The sequence below is a fragment of the Cricetulus griseus genome, chromosome 5, assembly GCF_003668045.3.
Source record: "Cricetulus griseus strain 17A/GY chromosome 5, alternate assembly CriGri-PICRH-1.0, whole genome shotgun sequence".
NCBI lineage: Eukaryota > Metazoa > Chordata > Mammalia > Rodentia > Cricetidae > Cricetulus > Cricetulus griseus.
The window spans coordinates 62,864,133-62,881,111 of record NC_048598.1 but is presented as its reverse complement, the minus strand read 5'-3'; the positions used below and the strand labels follow the sequence as shown (position 1 = coordinate 62,881,111).

Below are 16,979 nucleotides of genomic sequence, written 5' to 3'. Positions count from 1 at the left end.
TGGGATATTTGTATGGTTTCAAATGATCTCCCTCAATAAGGGCTAGAGAGATGGCTAGGTGGATAAGAGCACTTGCTGTTCTTGCAGCAGATCAGAATTTGGGTAGCTGACAAACCACTTATCACACACACACACACACACACACACACACACACACACACACACACACACACACACACACGGAACATGGAAATGCAAATAAAATCAAAAGAAAAAGATTTATCTCAAACTAATTGTAGGTAGAAAACAAAAACCTCACAATGCAGACACCCCAGCAGGCTGAACTTGAATTAAGCAGTCAAAGATAACATCACCAATAATAAGACATATTGATAACATACTCCCTTTGATGTGGGGACAAAAGGGAACACTACTTCTGAGTGTTTCCAAAAGTGGAAAACATCATCCCAGTCATAGTTAGGTAACAGACAAAGACAACCTGTTCGGCAGTGAACGTAACCTGATCATTTCTTCAGAACATAAAGATCAGTAAAGACAAGGGAAGGGTGAAGAGCTGTTAGAGGTCAGACAAAAGGAAGGAGGCATGGCAAAGAAAGGCAACATGGGGCCCTAGAATGGAAAACAGCAGCAAATGGGGATCCTGCATGAGAAGCTTAGTCCCCTCATTATCAATGAGCCAACATGGATTTCTTAGGGGTTTTTGTTTGTTTTGTTTTCGATTTTGTTTTTCAAGACACGGTTTCTCTGTGTAGCTTTGGAGCCTGTCCTGCAACTCTCTCTTCAGATCATGCTGGCCTTGAATTTACAGAGAATTGCCTGCCTCTGCCTCCTGAGTGCTGGGATTAATGGCATGTACCACCACAGCCTGGCGATTTCTTTAGTTTTAATCATTGTTATTTTTCTCACTGCTGTGATGAAACACCTTACAAAGGCAACACATGGAAGGATTTATTTGAACTCACAGTTGAGGGCACAGTCCATGGTGTGGGGAAAAGGGGCGTAAGGCACCTGCTACACTGCACCCATAGACAAGAAGCAAAGAGGTGAATGCTAGTTTCTCCTTGTTATTCACACCAGGACCACAAACCATGGGCTAGTGTCACCCACATTTAGGGTACATCTTCTCACTTCAATGAACTGAGCTTAGAAACTCCCCCAGAAGCATGCCCAGAGGCTTGTCTTCCAGATGAGTCCAGATCCTGTCAAGTTGACAGTCCATATCAGCCACTGCAATCATTGAACTATTATGTAAGTGACTGACATTAGCAGAAGCCTGGCAAAAACTGCACAGAAACGGTCCTATTCATGCAGCTTTGTCTCCAGGTCTGCAGTTTTCCCCAAATTAAAACATTGTTGTTTGTAAAGTCATTGACATGGGTGAGAGATACTGTGTCAAACATACTTCTGCATTTTCCACATTGGGGAGAGAGACAGAGAAAGAGAGAGAGAGAGAGAGAGAGAGAGAGAGAGAGAGAGAGAGAGAGAGAGAGAGAGGAGAATAGGTGACAGTCAGTCACACTCCTAATCTACAACCTCTGGGGCTCCTAGAATGTGTGGTGCTGCTGGGACTATTACAATTCTACTTGGGGGATCATTCCTGCCACACTCTCCATGTTTCCTTCCAGACGAAGGGAACTCTGTGTCTGTCATTCTTAGCATCCCACAGTTTTATTCTTCACCAGAGATGGAGTGACATGTAACATTGACATATCTGGGAAGATACTGTACTTGTGCTGCTCTTCGCATATGCCTCCCTTCCTGGGAGTCAGTCACTTACAAAAAAAAAAATAATAATAACCAGGTTATCTACACTCTACCTCTGTCAAGAAATTCCCCCTGTCTGTGACCAGGGAAACCAGCTAATTGGAAGATGCTAATTTGAAAGCACATCTTATTCTCACCTCAAAGCTATTCTTTCCATCCCAGTTCTTATAAAACAAGAGGTGTTTTTTGTTCCAGCCATCTTGTTCTTCCTTTTAAGTTTCAAATACTTCTGAACTTGGGTGAGAAGGAGGCTGACAACTGAGCACTGTTTAGAGTCCATTAAATTCTACTATATCCCAGGATGCATAGCATCCTTGGAATGACTTCTACAGCCACAGTTTGTTCTCTAGGTGGTTGACAAATATTATCAAAACTCATCTTCCATTCCAAATATCCTTTGGACTTAGAGATTCATAAACACAATAATTTAGTGCTGGTTTTGCTAGATATGTTGAGCATCTTTTATCTATATTGAGACTGAAAGTTCTTTAGCTCCCTACCTCAAAAAATGTGACTTTGGGTCTTCCAAAGAGAGGGGGCATAGTTACATCACAAACCACATGCTACAAGTGTTGGAGGAGATTATTTTAAGATGTGTTTCATTTGTTTATTCTGTGGAACATTTAATGATGTAACGATGTATTGCATTTGTTTAACTCTGCGAAGCTGTGATTCTTTGCTTATCTAAAATATTTGATAGTCTAATAAAGAGCTAAATGATCAATAGTGGAGGCAGGAGAAAGGATAGGCGGGGCTGGCAGGCAGAGTGAATAAATAGAAGAGAGATAGAAGCTCAAGAAGCAGGAGAGGAGAATATCAGGGTCCAGCTGCTCAGCTACACAGCAAGCAATGGGGTAAGAAGTAAAGAAAGTATACAAAAATAGAGAAAGATAAAAGCCCAGATGCAATAGGTAGACAGGATAATTTAAGAAAAACTGGCTAGAAACAAGCCAGGCTAAGTAAAAATAAGTCTCCTTGTTGTGTGATTTATTTGGTAGCTGAGTGGCAAGCCCCCAAAGAGTCAAAGAGTAAAAAATTGCCAACTACAAACAAGCATATTTCTCTGGGCTGAGGAGATACAGCTCAGCAGGCAAAGCAAGAGGACTTGAGTTCAATCCCCTAGCACCCATGTATAAAAGCTGGGTTTGGTGGTATATGCTTAATTTAAAACCTTCAGTGCTGGGAAGGTGTGACAAGCAGATCTCTGCCTTGCTGAACATCCAACTAGACAAATTGGTCTAGGTCAGTGAAAGAAACCTCAGGGTCAAAAACCCCAAGTGGCTGGAACCTGAGGAATGATACCCAAGGTAGTGGCTTCTACATGTGTAAGTACTCACACATGCAAACACACACACACACACACACACACAAAGCACACAACACACACACACACACACACACACACACACACACTCAGGCACACACTCAGAGGGAAGGGAGGAGGAGAGAGAGAGAGAGAGAGAGAGAGAGGGAGAGAGAGAGAGAGAGAGAGAGAGAGAGAGAGAGAGAGTCTTGTGATCTCTCCACATATAGGCCAACATACATTTCTCCTCTCCCAGTGGCTGACTTTATCTCGGCTCTCTCTGCTGGTGCAATGATGGGAAATGACTAAGCAGAGTCCTTAGGTAGTCCATGCCTCTTCACTCCCTTTGCAATTTAATTTAAAGTCCAAATTTCTGTGGTAAACCGCCTGTCTGTGAACGCCTGTCTGAGGGTGAGACTAATCTTTCTCTACTTGAAAAATAACCAACACTTACAGCACCATAGTTATGATTATATCACAATAAATATTCTATGCAGGACCAGAAACAGCTCCTTCAAGAAAAATGTGTGGAGACGGGTAATTGGAATGAACTATATGTGTTTTCGCGGAGCCTTGGAAGCAACAGCAAGAACAAAGATCTTCAATCCATTCCCAGGCATGTATTATTCTTTTTCTCTTTAAAGAACACCATGTAAGGATTTTTGACACCCTCTGCATCATAATAGAAACAACTCTGGAAGGAAAAGCCTGCCTGCACTTGAGCCTCATCACTGCCATGATGGGCTCTGGTTACCCTGAACAAAGAGAAACGGCCTGGAGATGTGTTTGTGCATGGGCAATTCTGTATACCAGCTCTTAAGCACTTCTATCTTACCCTGCTTATGAATAACTGAGAGGCCAAAGAAATCCCTTCTGTCTGAGCTGTAGATGTCCTGGGAAGAATGGGAGAATGCTAACAAGCTGTTTGAGAACTCTGCCTGCACCTTCATAGTGATTGCATCGGCCCACCCCTGCCTAGGCAAGTGGGATAGTGAGAAGGGGTTGTAAAGACCACTAAAAATCCAGACTGTTAAAACAGCTACTACAACAAAACAGACATGAGCCAATGTGACTAGGATGTGTTAGTTCATTCTACAAAAGGGTCAGATTACCTTTATATAAAATTTAATGATTTTATATGTTTGTGTGTTGTGTTTTGTGTGTGTAAGCACTTGTGTACATAGGTGTGCCTGTTTATAGAAGCTGAAAGACAGCTTTGACTGTATCCTCAAGCATGCCATTTATCTCCTTTGGGACAGGGTTGCTCATTGACTTGGGGGTTGCCAATTAAGCTAGATTGGCTAGTCAGTGAACTCTAGGGACCTTCTTGATTCTGCCTCCCTAGTGCTGGGAATTACGAGTCACCATGTCTGGCATCGTTATGTAGGTTCTGAAGATTTGAACTCAAGTCTTTCTGCATTCAAGATGGGTGATTTATGAACTGAGCCACTTCTCCTGTTCTCTGTTACCTGTGCTGTTTCCACAGAGACCCTGATAACAACAAGCAGCCAGCCCACGATGTGTGAAGCCATTTATTAGTTTCCTTCGGCTTTCCCTTTGATTTGGATTTCTCTGTGCTACAAAAACTTTCTGAGCAAGGAGGTTCCTGTGCATGAATTTGTGTGTTTTTTTCCTCCTTTATCTTTGTTCTCCAGCTTGTCGGGAGAGATTGAGGGAATAGATTTGTTCTGTAACTTCAAAAAATTGTGTGTGTTTGCATGCATGCGAATATGCACATAACGTGTGTGAAATCAAGCACACACGAAGGTCAGAGAACAAACTCTGCTGTCAGTCTTTACCTTCCACCTTGTTGGAGACAGGGTCTCTTGTTGTTCAGTGCTGTGGATGCCAGGCCAGCTGGCCCATGAGCTTATGTGTAGCATCCTGTCTCCACCTTCCATCCCACTCAGCAAAAAGGGGTGGGGCTAGAAAGATGGCTTCGTAGTTCAGAACATTTACTCCTCTCAAAGAGAATCTGAAGTTGGTTCCCATTAGTCATACTGGGTGGCTCACAATCACCTGAAACTCCAGCTCCAGGGGATCCAATGCCTTCTTCTGGCCTTCATGGGTACACACACTTGACATTAATGTACACAGACATATATACATACACACATAAATAAAAATAATTTTAAAAAGAAAAAACCTAGGATAGGTGACAACAAATGCCTCCTGGTGTTATTGCAACCTTCTAACTAGAATTTCATGGCTATGTCAAAAGATGCAACAGCCTGAAGATAAACACTAGTTTACCCAGAAAGTGATCAGGAAAGCACAGAAAGTCTGAGTCTTTAGAAGGAGTAACTGGCCTGGGGGAGTGTCCCAAGACCACCCACTAATGAACTGTGTCTCCTTAGGTGAATGCTAAGTGTTTTTCTCACTTAAGTCACTGTTATTGCCTGAAGCATCCTTAAGAGATAGAGCAAGCAATGTTCAGGGTGGAAGAACTGAGTCCCTTCGGCAGCAACAATAGCTGTTTTGACTGTTCACAGGAACAAACTAGATGCCTTAAATGCCTTTGATGCTGAAGTGCTAATGTAGCTCAAGCTGCCTGGGGCTTGACTGAGAATGGTCTTAGATTTGTGAATAGCCAGCATGATTATATTAATGATAGAAAGTGTAAGGATTTAAGCAATTGGGCAGATTAATAAGAGGCTGGTGAAATAAGGGTAGGCATGCCCTGGATGAGAACCCAAGTTGAATCCCTCAAAATCCATGTAAAAATTAAGCAGGCAAAGTGATAGGCACCTATAATCCAAGCACTGGGGATACAGAAATAGGAAGATCCTTAGGGTTTGCTGGTCAGCCAGTCTAACTCAGTGAGACAGTTCCAGGTTCAGTGAGAGAACCTTTCTGACTAAAAATAAGGAGAATGATTGAAGAAGATACCCAACTTCAATCCAATCTCTGGCATTCACCTTCATGTTTACACACACACACACACACACACACACACACACACACACACACACACACACTAGTATAGGGTAAAACAGACAGTAGTGCAATGGCAATGTTCTTTTTTTCTCCTGTAGTGGAGTTTATCCAAATTAAGTGGTTTACATGTCTATACATCAGCAGCAAGTCTGAATGGTTTGTGTTTTATTAACAATGTACAGCCTTTTGAACTTGTATCTCCTGTATGAAAAGAGAACTGGGTGAGGGTGAAGATGAAGATTTGGAGGTTGCTATACCTTATGTGAGATTTTCTGTCTTCTCTAGGGAGTTCATGACCACAGCTGGTGTTCTCAGTATAACAGAGTTCAAGGGGATGTGATTAGCTAGTGGTGGTCTGGGCCTCCAGCTACCTTGACTACCAAGTTACCTTCCTGCTGTATGTGTGTTTCTTGAGGGCATTCCTATTAAGCCAAGCCAAGTCAGCCTTAAAAGCTGGATGCCACATTAGAAGACTGGGGGCTGGGCAACTTTTCAGAGGGATGCCTTAAATAAAAAACAACTCTTATAACCAGGTATATGTCAGCTGCTTCAAATTTACCATAAAGCAAAAGGATATATTCAATATGTCTTCAGACTGTATTCTTATGCTAAAAATCTTTCATCACTACTATAATATCTATTATATTACCATACAACTAGTTTGCTTCAATAAACTCAATTCTGTGACTATTTATTTGGTGTCAAAAAAATCCATGGTGTGTTTGTTGTGTGTGTGGTGTGTTGAGAGAGAGAGAGAGAGAGAGAGAGAGAGAGAGAGAGACAGAGAGAGAGAGACAGAGACAGAGACAGAGACAGAGAAACAGAGACAAAGACAGAGAGACAGAGAGTTGGAAGGAGGGAAGGAAGAAGGGAGGGAAGGAGGGAGGGGAGAGAGAAGACAGAAAGGAGAGAGTGTACCAGAGAGAAAGGAGATATGAGGAGAGAAGAGAAGGGATAGAGAGTGGATGGAGAGGGGGAGAGACAGACAGACAGACAGACAGAGAGAGAGAGAGAGAGAGAGAGAGAGAGAGAGAGAGAGAGACATAATAGACTCTTTTAGGTACCTGTGCAGAGAGAATCACAAATGGGCAGTCCTTCAATTTCATTAGAAAAATATTACTTAAAACTCTGAAAGGATTTGGTCCTAGGCTGGTGAATAATGGACAAAGAAAAACTGATTAGGAGGTTCTTCTGTCATGCACTTTACATCACCATCACCAACATCAATTACTAGAAATGCTTTGGAAAGTGTGTAGGTGAACTGAACCCATGGCAGGCTTCAGTGCAGACTCCAGTTTATGGGGTCCCTTCGACATCTCCACTTTAATGCACTCTTTCACTAAAGGGTTGCTTTGGATTTCTTTAATCTTTCTTTCTTTTCCAATTGCAAGAGACAAGCTGAATGCCTTTCAGAGAAACTTAGAAAATTCATCTGTCTAGGCTGCGGCTCTGCCCACTAACTGCCTTGCCCTCTAAAGATATAAGACTCTGGAGGCTCCCCTGCTTGCTCAATAGCTGAGATACCATCACACACACAGTCTAGCTGTCTTTACCCAATGCAAAGTTAGTCTTCTTTCCACTTCTGAACAGTTTTCCTTGTTACCTAAGACCCAAGTGTTTCTCTCTGCCTTACATAAGCATTAAAAGTGCATAAACGCCACTGCTCAGCCTCATACACCTGCTTCCACTAATGCCCTTTGAACGAGCCGCCATGGAGGGCAGCCTGGACTGCTACATGCATTCATATTCAGCCCACACGCAGCATGCTCCCACCATGGCTGGTTGAGAGCTTTGCCTGGCGCCACCCGCCCCTGGCACTGTCTCCAGTCGAGAACAAGTCCAAGAAATAGAAAAACATAAAAAGCTATTGTCCATGTCCAGTGAGAAATGAAACGCATTGGACCAAGCATCACAACTTCCTTAAAATAATACACCTCTTTATCACTTCCACATGGGGATCAGGCTCAGGGCTGGCGAAGTCATAAACCTTTTGAAATCAATGGCTTGAGCCATCACCACTTGATTCTAACGCATCCTCTTTTTTAAAAGAAGGCAATTTATTACAAACTTTCAATGGCTTCACCTTATCTTCAGCACTAAATTTGGTCCATGTCCTGCTTGGCTTTATAGTGTTGGCGGCAACCAGAGTGTTGGAAGCGATTTATTAATAAGAGAACATGAACGGCCTGAAGCTCTGGCTGAAGAAAATAGCTTATGAATTACAGTGTCGCCGCAGCCCAAAGTTTACCTCATCTAGAAAGAATTAATGACACATACCAAATTTCTTCGACTTGTCCCAAGACTAGTGCATCCCATTTTTGGTGTTACTTGTTTGTTTTAGGAAAGGTCTTCTTTAGCTCAGGCTGGTCTCAAAATTGCTATGTAGTCAAGGATGTCCTTGAACTTCTGAACCTCCATCCTCCACTTCCTGGGAACTGGGATTACAAATTTACACCAACATGCCTTGTAGATTTATGTGGTTCAGGAGATTGAACTCAGAGTTTTAGTCATGTTAAACCAGCGTTCTACCAACTGTATGTTTCCAGGGCTCATCCCAGATTCGAGGCTCCTAGTTATGAATGTGACCCCCTGGGAGTTAGCAAAGGTAAGTGATTGTATCATCTTCTACCAACAATTCTTTCCTTTCCTCTGAAACAAAGTCACAACTACAATGGAAATTACAGGGCAGGAAAGAACAAGGCTTTGTCTTCCAGAGGATAAATGACATTTTCCCCATTCAAGGGGTAAGCAGGCTGGCCTTCGAAACCATAATCAGGTTTGGCTTGGGGGAAAAAAGGCTACACTTGAGCAGGTATTCATTGGAAATGACACATTTGTCTGATTTCTGGCTGAAATCTTTCCCCAGGATTCTCTTCATGTGCTCTTTCTTCTCTGCAGCCTTGCTAGGGGAGGGAGGCGATGTGTCAGGATGCTCCAGCCCATCCAAAGAGCAGCGTCTCAAGGTCACAGTCAACTCATCTGTTCAAGGCAAGTGGTGGACTAGCCAGGCTAATGTCCCCCTGTTCTTGGAAAGTACTGACTCTGTGGGTTCTGGCTGAAGGGTTATGTCACAAGGCCTTATCCCAGACAAAGGTTTCAGAAATCAATAGCCGCCCACTTATGTCCCTGGGGATTCTTGTTTTAGCCTAAAGGAATTCAGTATGTTCTCAAGAGCAAGCAGGTGAGTATGTGCTTGGCACAGAGTACACGCTCAAGGTACATAAATGCCTCCTCTCACAGGTCACTGGACAGGTTTGGTGCAGGGTTTTGCCTTAGTTCTGCAAATTGCTTCATTGGCCAGTGGGGTTCTAATGCTTACCAACCCCTCCATGTTCTGCCACACTCTGTAACCTGGATATTTCTAGATGCCACAGAGCAGTACACATTTACCACCACCAAAAAAAAAAAAAAAAAAAAAAAAAAATCAAGTAGTCACAAAAGGCCATGATTGCATACATTCATTTACACATTATATATATGGAAATAAATTAATGATTTGATGTCTGGTAATGGGTATAGAAGCCACAAAATTCTAAAGTTTAAAACAGTGAACCTTGTGGAATGTGAATTATATACTAATAAATTTGTTCTTAAGAGGTGATGAGATAGGTGGGTAAAGGCACTTGCCACCAAGTCTGACGGCTTGAGTTCAATCTCTAAGATGGAGGAAGGAGAGTGATAATTCTCACAAGTTGTCCTCTAGCTAACACATGGTTAGAGAACAGAATTTTTTTAAAAATTGTTCTTAAAATTATAAAAGGAGAGCTGTCGAGATGGCTCAGTATATCAGGTGCTTGCCATAGAAACACGAGGATTTGACTTCTGATCCCCAGACCCTATATAAAAAGAGAAGCAGAGCATTGGGTACCTATAATTCTAGTACTGGGGATGTGACTGACATAGGAAGATCCCTAGGGCTCACTGGCCAGCCATTTTAGATGAATCTGTGAGCTCCATGTTCAATGAGAAATCCTGTCTCAAATAGAGAGCAGGAGAGGAAGTCACACCCAGTGACACACCTCTGTCCTACACATTGACACACACACACACACACACACACACACACACACAAATGCATGCATACATGAACATAATCAATCAATCAATCAAACAAACAAACAAAAGCAATGGGGGAAAAGAAAGGAAAAGGCAACACAGAGAAAGTTACCATAGTGATTGGGAAGCCCTGGGCGAAGGAAGAGGATTCTGCTCTCCACTCCAATATAGTCTAGATCAAGTTACCTACCTAACTTCCTTGGGTGTAAGATTCCCCAAAATCATGTTAATACAAAGTCACTATGAGCCTTGTAGACTAATTGCTGGGACACCATTGTCAAGAATTAAATAATTCAATTCAATTCAAGTACTTTCAGCAGGAAAAGTAAGTTGAAATAAGACCCCTGGGCCATTCTTCTCATGGGGGCATGGATAGTGCCTACAGCAACGCCAGGGAGCCTCAGACATGGCCTCTTTTTAGATTTTACTTAATTCATCCATTTTTGAGACAGAATTTCATGTAGCTGAGGATGCTCTTGACCTCCCTACCTCCACCTCCTGGGAGCTGGAATTACAGACATGCCCCTTCACACTGATTTTATGTGGTACTGGGGATGGAAACCAGAGCCCTGTGTATACTACATAAATACTATGCCAACTGAACTACCCCTAGCCCATTTTTAAAGAATTATTCAGTTATGGCTTTTCTGCTAGCACAAGTTTCATTCTCCTACTGTCTGTCAGAAGTACGCAGGCAGCCTGTCCTTACCTTTTTCAGGGGAGGAAGCTCTGCTCCTTGCACACACTTCTCAAGCATAAAAAGTCTGGGGTGTGACACTCTCTCAATTAATGGAACCAAGCCCCGTTTCATTAGGCGAGTACTGTGCTGGTCACTTTTAAATGTCAACATACCACAATCTAAAGTTACCCGGTAAGAGTGTCAGCCAGTTTGTCTGTGGGTGTCTGTTTGGACAGAAGTAGGAAAAACCACCCTGGATTGTGGGAAGCACCATAATCTGGGGTGAGTAGGAGCAGTGAGCCAATAGGCAGCATTGTTCTGTCCGAGGATGTGGGTGTAACCAGCTGAGCTGAGTCTCTGCCTCGATGTACCCTCAGTGTTGGACCGGGATCTGGAACTATAAACCCTTCCTCTCCAAAACTGTACTTGGCTAGGGCCTTTTATCACAGCAACAAACCAGGACAAGCACAAAGAAGGAGTTAGGAATGTTCCCTGCTGCATACCTGGCCAAGAAAACTTTACCTGGCTTGGAAACTATCAGGTTTTTGTTGTTGTTTGTTTTTGTTTTGGGTTCTTTTTTGGAAGGCAGAATGGATCCCAGAAAGGAAGGAGGAAAGGAAGGAGGAAAAGAAGGAGGAAAGGAAGGAGGAAAGGAAGGAGGAAAGAAAGGAGGTATATACAACCCAAGAGGATGCAGATTTGTTCTTTGGGGGGCAATACATAAGGGAAGCTGATATCCCTTTCACACTTCAAAGGCAGCGGTGTGTTTTGTTTTCATACTTCATCTCCTTCCCACTTGGGAAAGGGGGCCTAGCTTTGAAGCCTCTCTGTTTAAACTCATTAGGAAAACCATCAATGACGAAAGCTTTCATGCAACTGTGGTGGGAAGAATTAGCGTGATGGGGAGAGCGGGATCAATCTTCACGCCTTTCATCTGCTAAGATGGGAGGTCAGCCCTGGCTGCCTGTTCAGCTGGAAACTTAACATAAACAAATGCTCCACTTACTGGAGAGTCCAAGGGACCAAAGGCCTGTGATAAGTCTCCCGCCAATCCTCCCCAGAAGCCAGCTCTGTCTATTGCATTATTAAGATGGATAGATCTGGAGAGCACAGTGGGCAAGTTGATTGGCAAAACGTCTTGCCCCAAAGAGATAGGTGTTGTATTTAGCGTCCCAGGAGGAAAAGGGGTAGAATATCAATGTTCCTAGCACACTCCCTTCCTTTGTAGTTCATAACTTTATTCAGGTCGACATGGAAGCCTTCTTAGTAAGCCAGGTATTAGTATATGTAAACATTTATGTGTAAATATCTGTTTTGATGTTGGAAACAGTCTCCTCCTCCCCAGTGTGTGTGTAAGGATCATATAACAGCCAGACTGTCATTCTTCAGGCATTTTCTACTTTGTTTATTGAAAGAGGGTCTCTCACTGGCCTGGGACTTGCTTTGCACATAAGTGAGGCTGGCCAGCAAGCCCCAGAGTGTCCACCTCTATCCCCCACACACATCAAAATTAGAAGAGCTTGACACCAAGCTTATCAGGAATATTTCCGTTTTTGTTTTTTGCTTTTTTAAATCATGGGATCTGGGAATTGAACTCAGGTCCTTGTGTTCAAGCTTATGTGGCAGGGACATTATCAATTGAGCTGTCATCAGAGCCTGGGAGTCATTTTTATTTTAACATTTTTTTCTTTCAATTAATTGTTTCCTTGGTCAACATTAAACTGTGGTGATTAAAAGTATTTTATTGTATTTCCTTATCTTGGATGTTTGTGTGAGGAGGAACTTGCAGTTTGTTCCTTGCACCACACGGGCTCCAGGGATCAAATCCAGATAGCCAGACTTGGGAGCAAGTGTCTTTACACATGGAGCTGTCTCCTGGGTCCTAGGGTAAATTTTAAATGTTTTGTCCTCCAGTTAATTTGTATTCTTTATGATCCATCTGACTGATTCAAACTGAGGTTACAGGTAAGAGAATAGAACTGCCAGTAGTTGTCTAAAAAGAGACCATAGGAACCCTTGAGGAAGAGAAAGGACTACATGGGATGGGTGAGGGATGGCTCAGCATCAGGAGGGGCTTACTTTCAAACCTTACTGCCTGAATTGGATTACTCCAGAATGCACATGGTTGAAGGATTGAACTGAAGTCTGTGAGCTAACTCTGATCTCCACAGGAACACTGTGGCACATTCACATGACGCGTGCGCGTGCGTGCATACACACACAGACACACACAGACACACACAGACACACACAGACACACACAGACACACAGACACACAGACACACACACACACACACACACACACACACACACACACACACACACACACACAAGTGATGACAAGATGGTAGGTAGAAACAGGCTGACTGATCCCTGGAAGCTTGAATGCCAGCCTGGATATCGAATTTATCGAAGTACCTGGCCACCAAGAGACTCCATTTCAAACAAAAAAATAGAAAGTGCCTGAGGAACTATACCCAAGGTGTTTTCTAGCCTTCATGCAAGATCTGCTCATACATGTAGCTACAGAAACATGTGAGCACGGGAACATGCATTCACATGAACCCAAACAAGAATTATAGCTATGTAGTATCCTAAGAAACACAGGGAATGATGTAAAACATGTAAGTACACATACATATGCCATTCTGTGTGTGTTTGGGTGCATATATATCATTTTATATGTATAAATATTAGTGTATGTGGCACATATGTATATGCATGCACGTATGAATGCATGTGTCTGTATGCATATGAATGGGAATCAGAAGAGGCTCTTGGGTGTCCTCTATTTAATTCTGCCTTAATTTCTAGCAACAGTGTCTCTTACTGAATCTGGATGTCATATTTCAGGTAAGCTGGTTTGTGATTGAGCTCTTAGATCTGTCTCTACTCCTTAGTGCTCGAGTTACAGGCAGTGTGACCACATCAGGCTTTTGTTTCTCTGCTTTGACACCGGGACTCACTATGCAGTCCTGGCTGTCCTGGAACTCACTGTACAGACCATGCTGGCACACAACTCAGAGATCACTTGCCTCGGCCTCCCGAATGCTGGGATTTAAGTCATGCACCACAATGCCCTGCTTTTTACTTGGCTGTTGGGATCTGAACTCAGGTTCTCATGCTGAGGTGACCAGTGTTCTTACCCACTGAGATGTCTCCCCAGTTCCCTCCTGTGTATAGGTTAAAAAAAAGAACCCATGAACAACTGTACTGTGACATAAAATTGATAATCAGAGTAGGCTTCCTTTCTGACAAGCCCACACGGACAAACGAGGTAAAACACTGGTTTTCTCAAGCAGTTACCTTTGTCTTTACCAGGAGTAGATGTCCATCCATCCCTCTTTTGCTATCCCCTCATTTAGCTCATGAGAAAATAAGACATGAAATGAACCTAGCCAAAGCCTGGAGCCATCCTTGTCTAACTTAATGAGCAACTAACTAATCCAAAAGGAAAACAGCCATTCTTTATCCAGCCATAATGGAGATGCAAGATGGCATGTAAATCAGTAACTCTTGTATTGCAAAACAGACAAATAGATTAATGCATATTGCAAGGATGGGTGAGGCGATCGATCAGGTAACCGATTCAGACCATGAACTTTCCCTCAATATACTGCATTTAACTTTTAAATAAGGTTTAGGAGAACCTGTAACACTTTGCTCACTGACAGAGCTATATTTTAGGAAGGGCAGAAATTGGCTAGTCTATAAAAATTAAATTATGCCCCTTTCACTGTATCTAGTCAAGAGGAAAAACTCTAATTACAAGATTGCACTGTCAAACAAATGCAAATTCGTATTCTTTATATCCTGGTTTAAAAATTCATACTGGAAGGTTGGGGGTAGGCTCTTCTTCTGAAATGAAAATCAATATTTGAAATATTTTTATGGAATGCAATGATAAATAAGCAAAATAAATGTGATTCTCAAGGACGCTGCTTAGAAACACCAGCCCATGAAGAGCAGAGCTGGTAGGGGAGTCATTAGTCATGCAAACATTTAACCATCAATTAGGAAGGACAAGGAAACTTCTCTTCCCCACAGCCCACACTTTATTATTCCAGAAATGACCAAGGGAAAAAGAGCATCCAGAGATAACCTCAGATCCTAATAGAAGCACCTCTCTAGAGGACAGTAAAGGTTAATTTTAAGTATACTTCCATGGAAATTAAATTTACCTTCCTCAAAATTCCAAAGAGCTGCGTTTGCAGACCTAAGGTAGAAAAGACCAACTGAAGGCCCTGGCATAATATATTGCTCGTATTGGGGGATGGAGCAAGCAAGGAGACTGTCTTCCATTACTGTTTAATGTCAGGTTAGGTAGTTCATTAGTCTGTTTAAAACCTTGGTATTTCTATAGTTGTTGAAAAATGTCAGTCCACTCGACATTCAAAACTTTCTGATTCTTTCAATATCCACTTTGTGGTCTCTCCACTTGGTCTGCCAGATGAACTTGACAGACATAAATAATAACAACAACAACAATAATAATAATAATAATAACAACAACAACAACCTCAGTCCTTAGATTTTGCCTGTGAGTGTATGTGGTGGCACATTTCCTTCTGTCAGAGGCTGGCAGGTAGCATTGCAGCAAATGCCGTTGGCCAGAAAGGAAGCACCTGTCAAGGGTCACACAGTGACAACGGGCTGGTGGACTAGGACTGGGCATATAACTTTGTAAAAATCTTCGTTTGTTTCTTTATAACATAGAAAGGGTAGTTCAAATCAGTAGCTCGATGTGGATCATGCCAGAGTCTCCCCAAGAGCTTAGAAATGACCCATGGCCACACAGACCATAGACACACAGAATGAGTGTCTTCAAGGGGAAGGAGCAGTCCGGTAAAGTTCAATGGAACTCCAGGAAGACACCCATGTTACATGCTCTTTGGTTAGAATCCCTGGGCCTTTTCAGCTCTGCTGCACTAAGAGTCTCATCTCAGTCTATGTCCTGAACCAATTCAGTCTTTGATTCCTAATGGGACCACTTACCAGGCACTGCTTGCTTTCTGAAGGTTGAAGATGACAAAGCAATAGAATCACAGGCCAGCTGGTTCAAGTATAGGAAATCAGTCATTACAAAGAGATCTCACATAATGAAGAATCTCACATTTCAGGAGACACCACAGGCTAGTGCCAAGGGATGAGCCAGATACACAGTACATACAATGAAAGTTAGCTCATGCTGCCACGGTTTTATTATATTGTGGTCACTTAGCAACCAAAGTTGATCTCGATCCTTGTTGGCAAAGGAATAAAGAAAAAAATTGAACTGACTGGTCTATAACAATTACATGAAATTTAATATGGAATGCCTTCAAGATATCAGTCCCAAAACATTGCTTTCTATTGTGGAAAAAAAAATAAGTAAATAAAAAGTAAACAAGCACCATCAACAGAAACAGTAACCACATTTGCTAGGCTTCCACAGCAGAATTCCTTCTCAGAATGCCTTGCATTTATTTATACCTAGTATGCATCCCTGTGACAGTTAGTGTCAACTTGACAGAATTTAGAATCATCCAGCAGACAAGGCCTCTGGGCACGGCTGTCGGGGAGTTACCTTTGTGTTACTTTACATGGGAAGACTCACTATAGTCATAAGATCCCCGACTGTGTGCCCTGCCTGTTCCTGGACTGTCATAATGGAGGACAGTGAACACTAGAGCATACATTACTCTGTTCCTGAGTGTGTGTGTGTGTGTGTGTGTGTGTGTGTGTGTGTGTGTGTAATATGTCCAGTTCCCTCAAGCTCCTGCTGCTGTGACTATGACAGACTAAGGGTGCCTTGAATTGTGAGCTAAATACAAACTCCACCTTAAGTTACTTTTGTTAGTCTACTCTGTTACACCAACAGCAAACAAATGAGCAAAAGCTAAGATTTCCCCATAGATGGTTTTCCCGTTGGACTCATTAACTGCTTCTGGTCTTTACTGAAGCTGGGAACACTGGGAATGCTGGAGATTAGTGAGCAATAGTGCTTGCTGTACAAGCATGAAGACCTGAGTTCAGATCCCACCACCCATGTGAAAAAAATAAATAAAAAAAGCTAGGTGTGGCTATGTATGCCAACCCCAAGGTTATGGGGGAACGAGACAAGAGGATTGTTGAAGCTTGCTGGTTGCCAGACTAGCTCCACAATCAGTGAGAAACCTTGTCTTAAGGGGAAAAGTAGAGGGTGATAGAGCTGGATGTCTTCCTGGCTTCCACCTGCTCCTGCATGGGTATGTGTATATCCACAGGAAACACATGCCTATAGAGCACACACACACACA

General features: G+C 42.6%; 1 protein-coding gene across 1 annotated transcript in view; it reads right to left on the bottom strand.

Annotated features, from left to right (window-relative positions):
• Lypd1 (LY6/PLAUR domain containing 1) overlaps positions 1-16,979 on the bottom strand; it is a 38,535-nt gene that overhangs the window by 17,370 nt on the left and 4,186 nt on the right. The gene's annotated exons all lie outside the window — the stretch shown is intronic.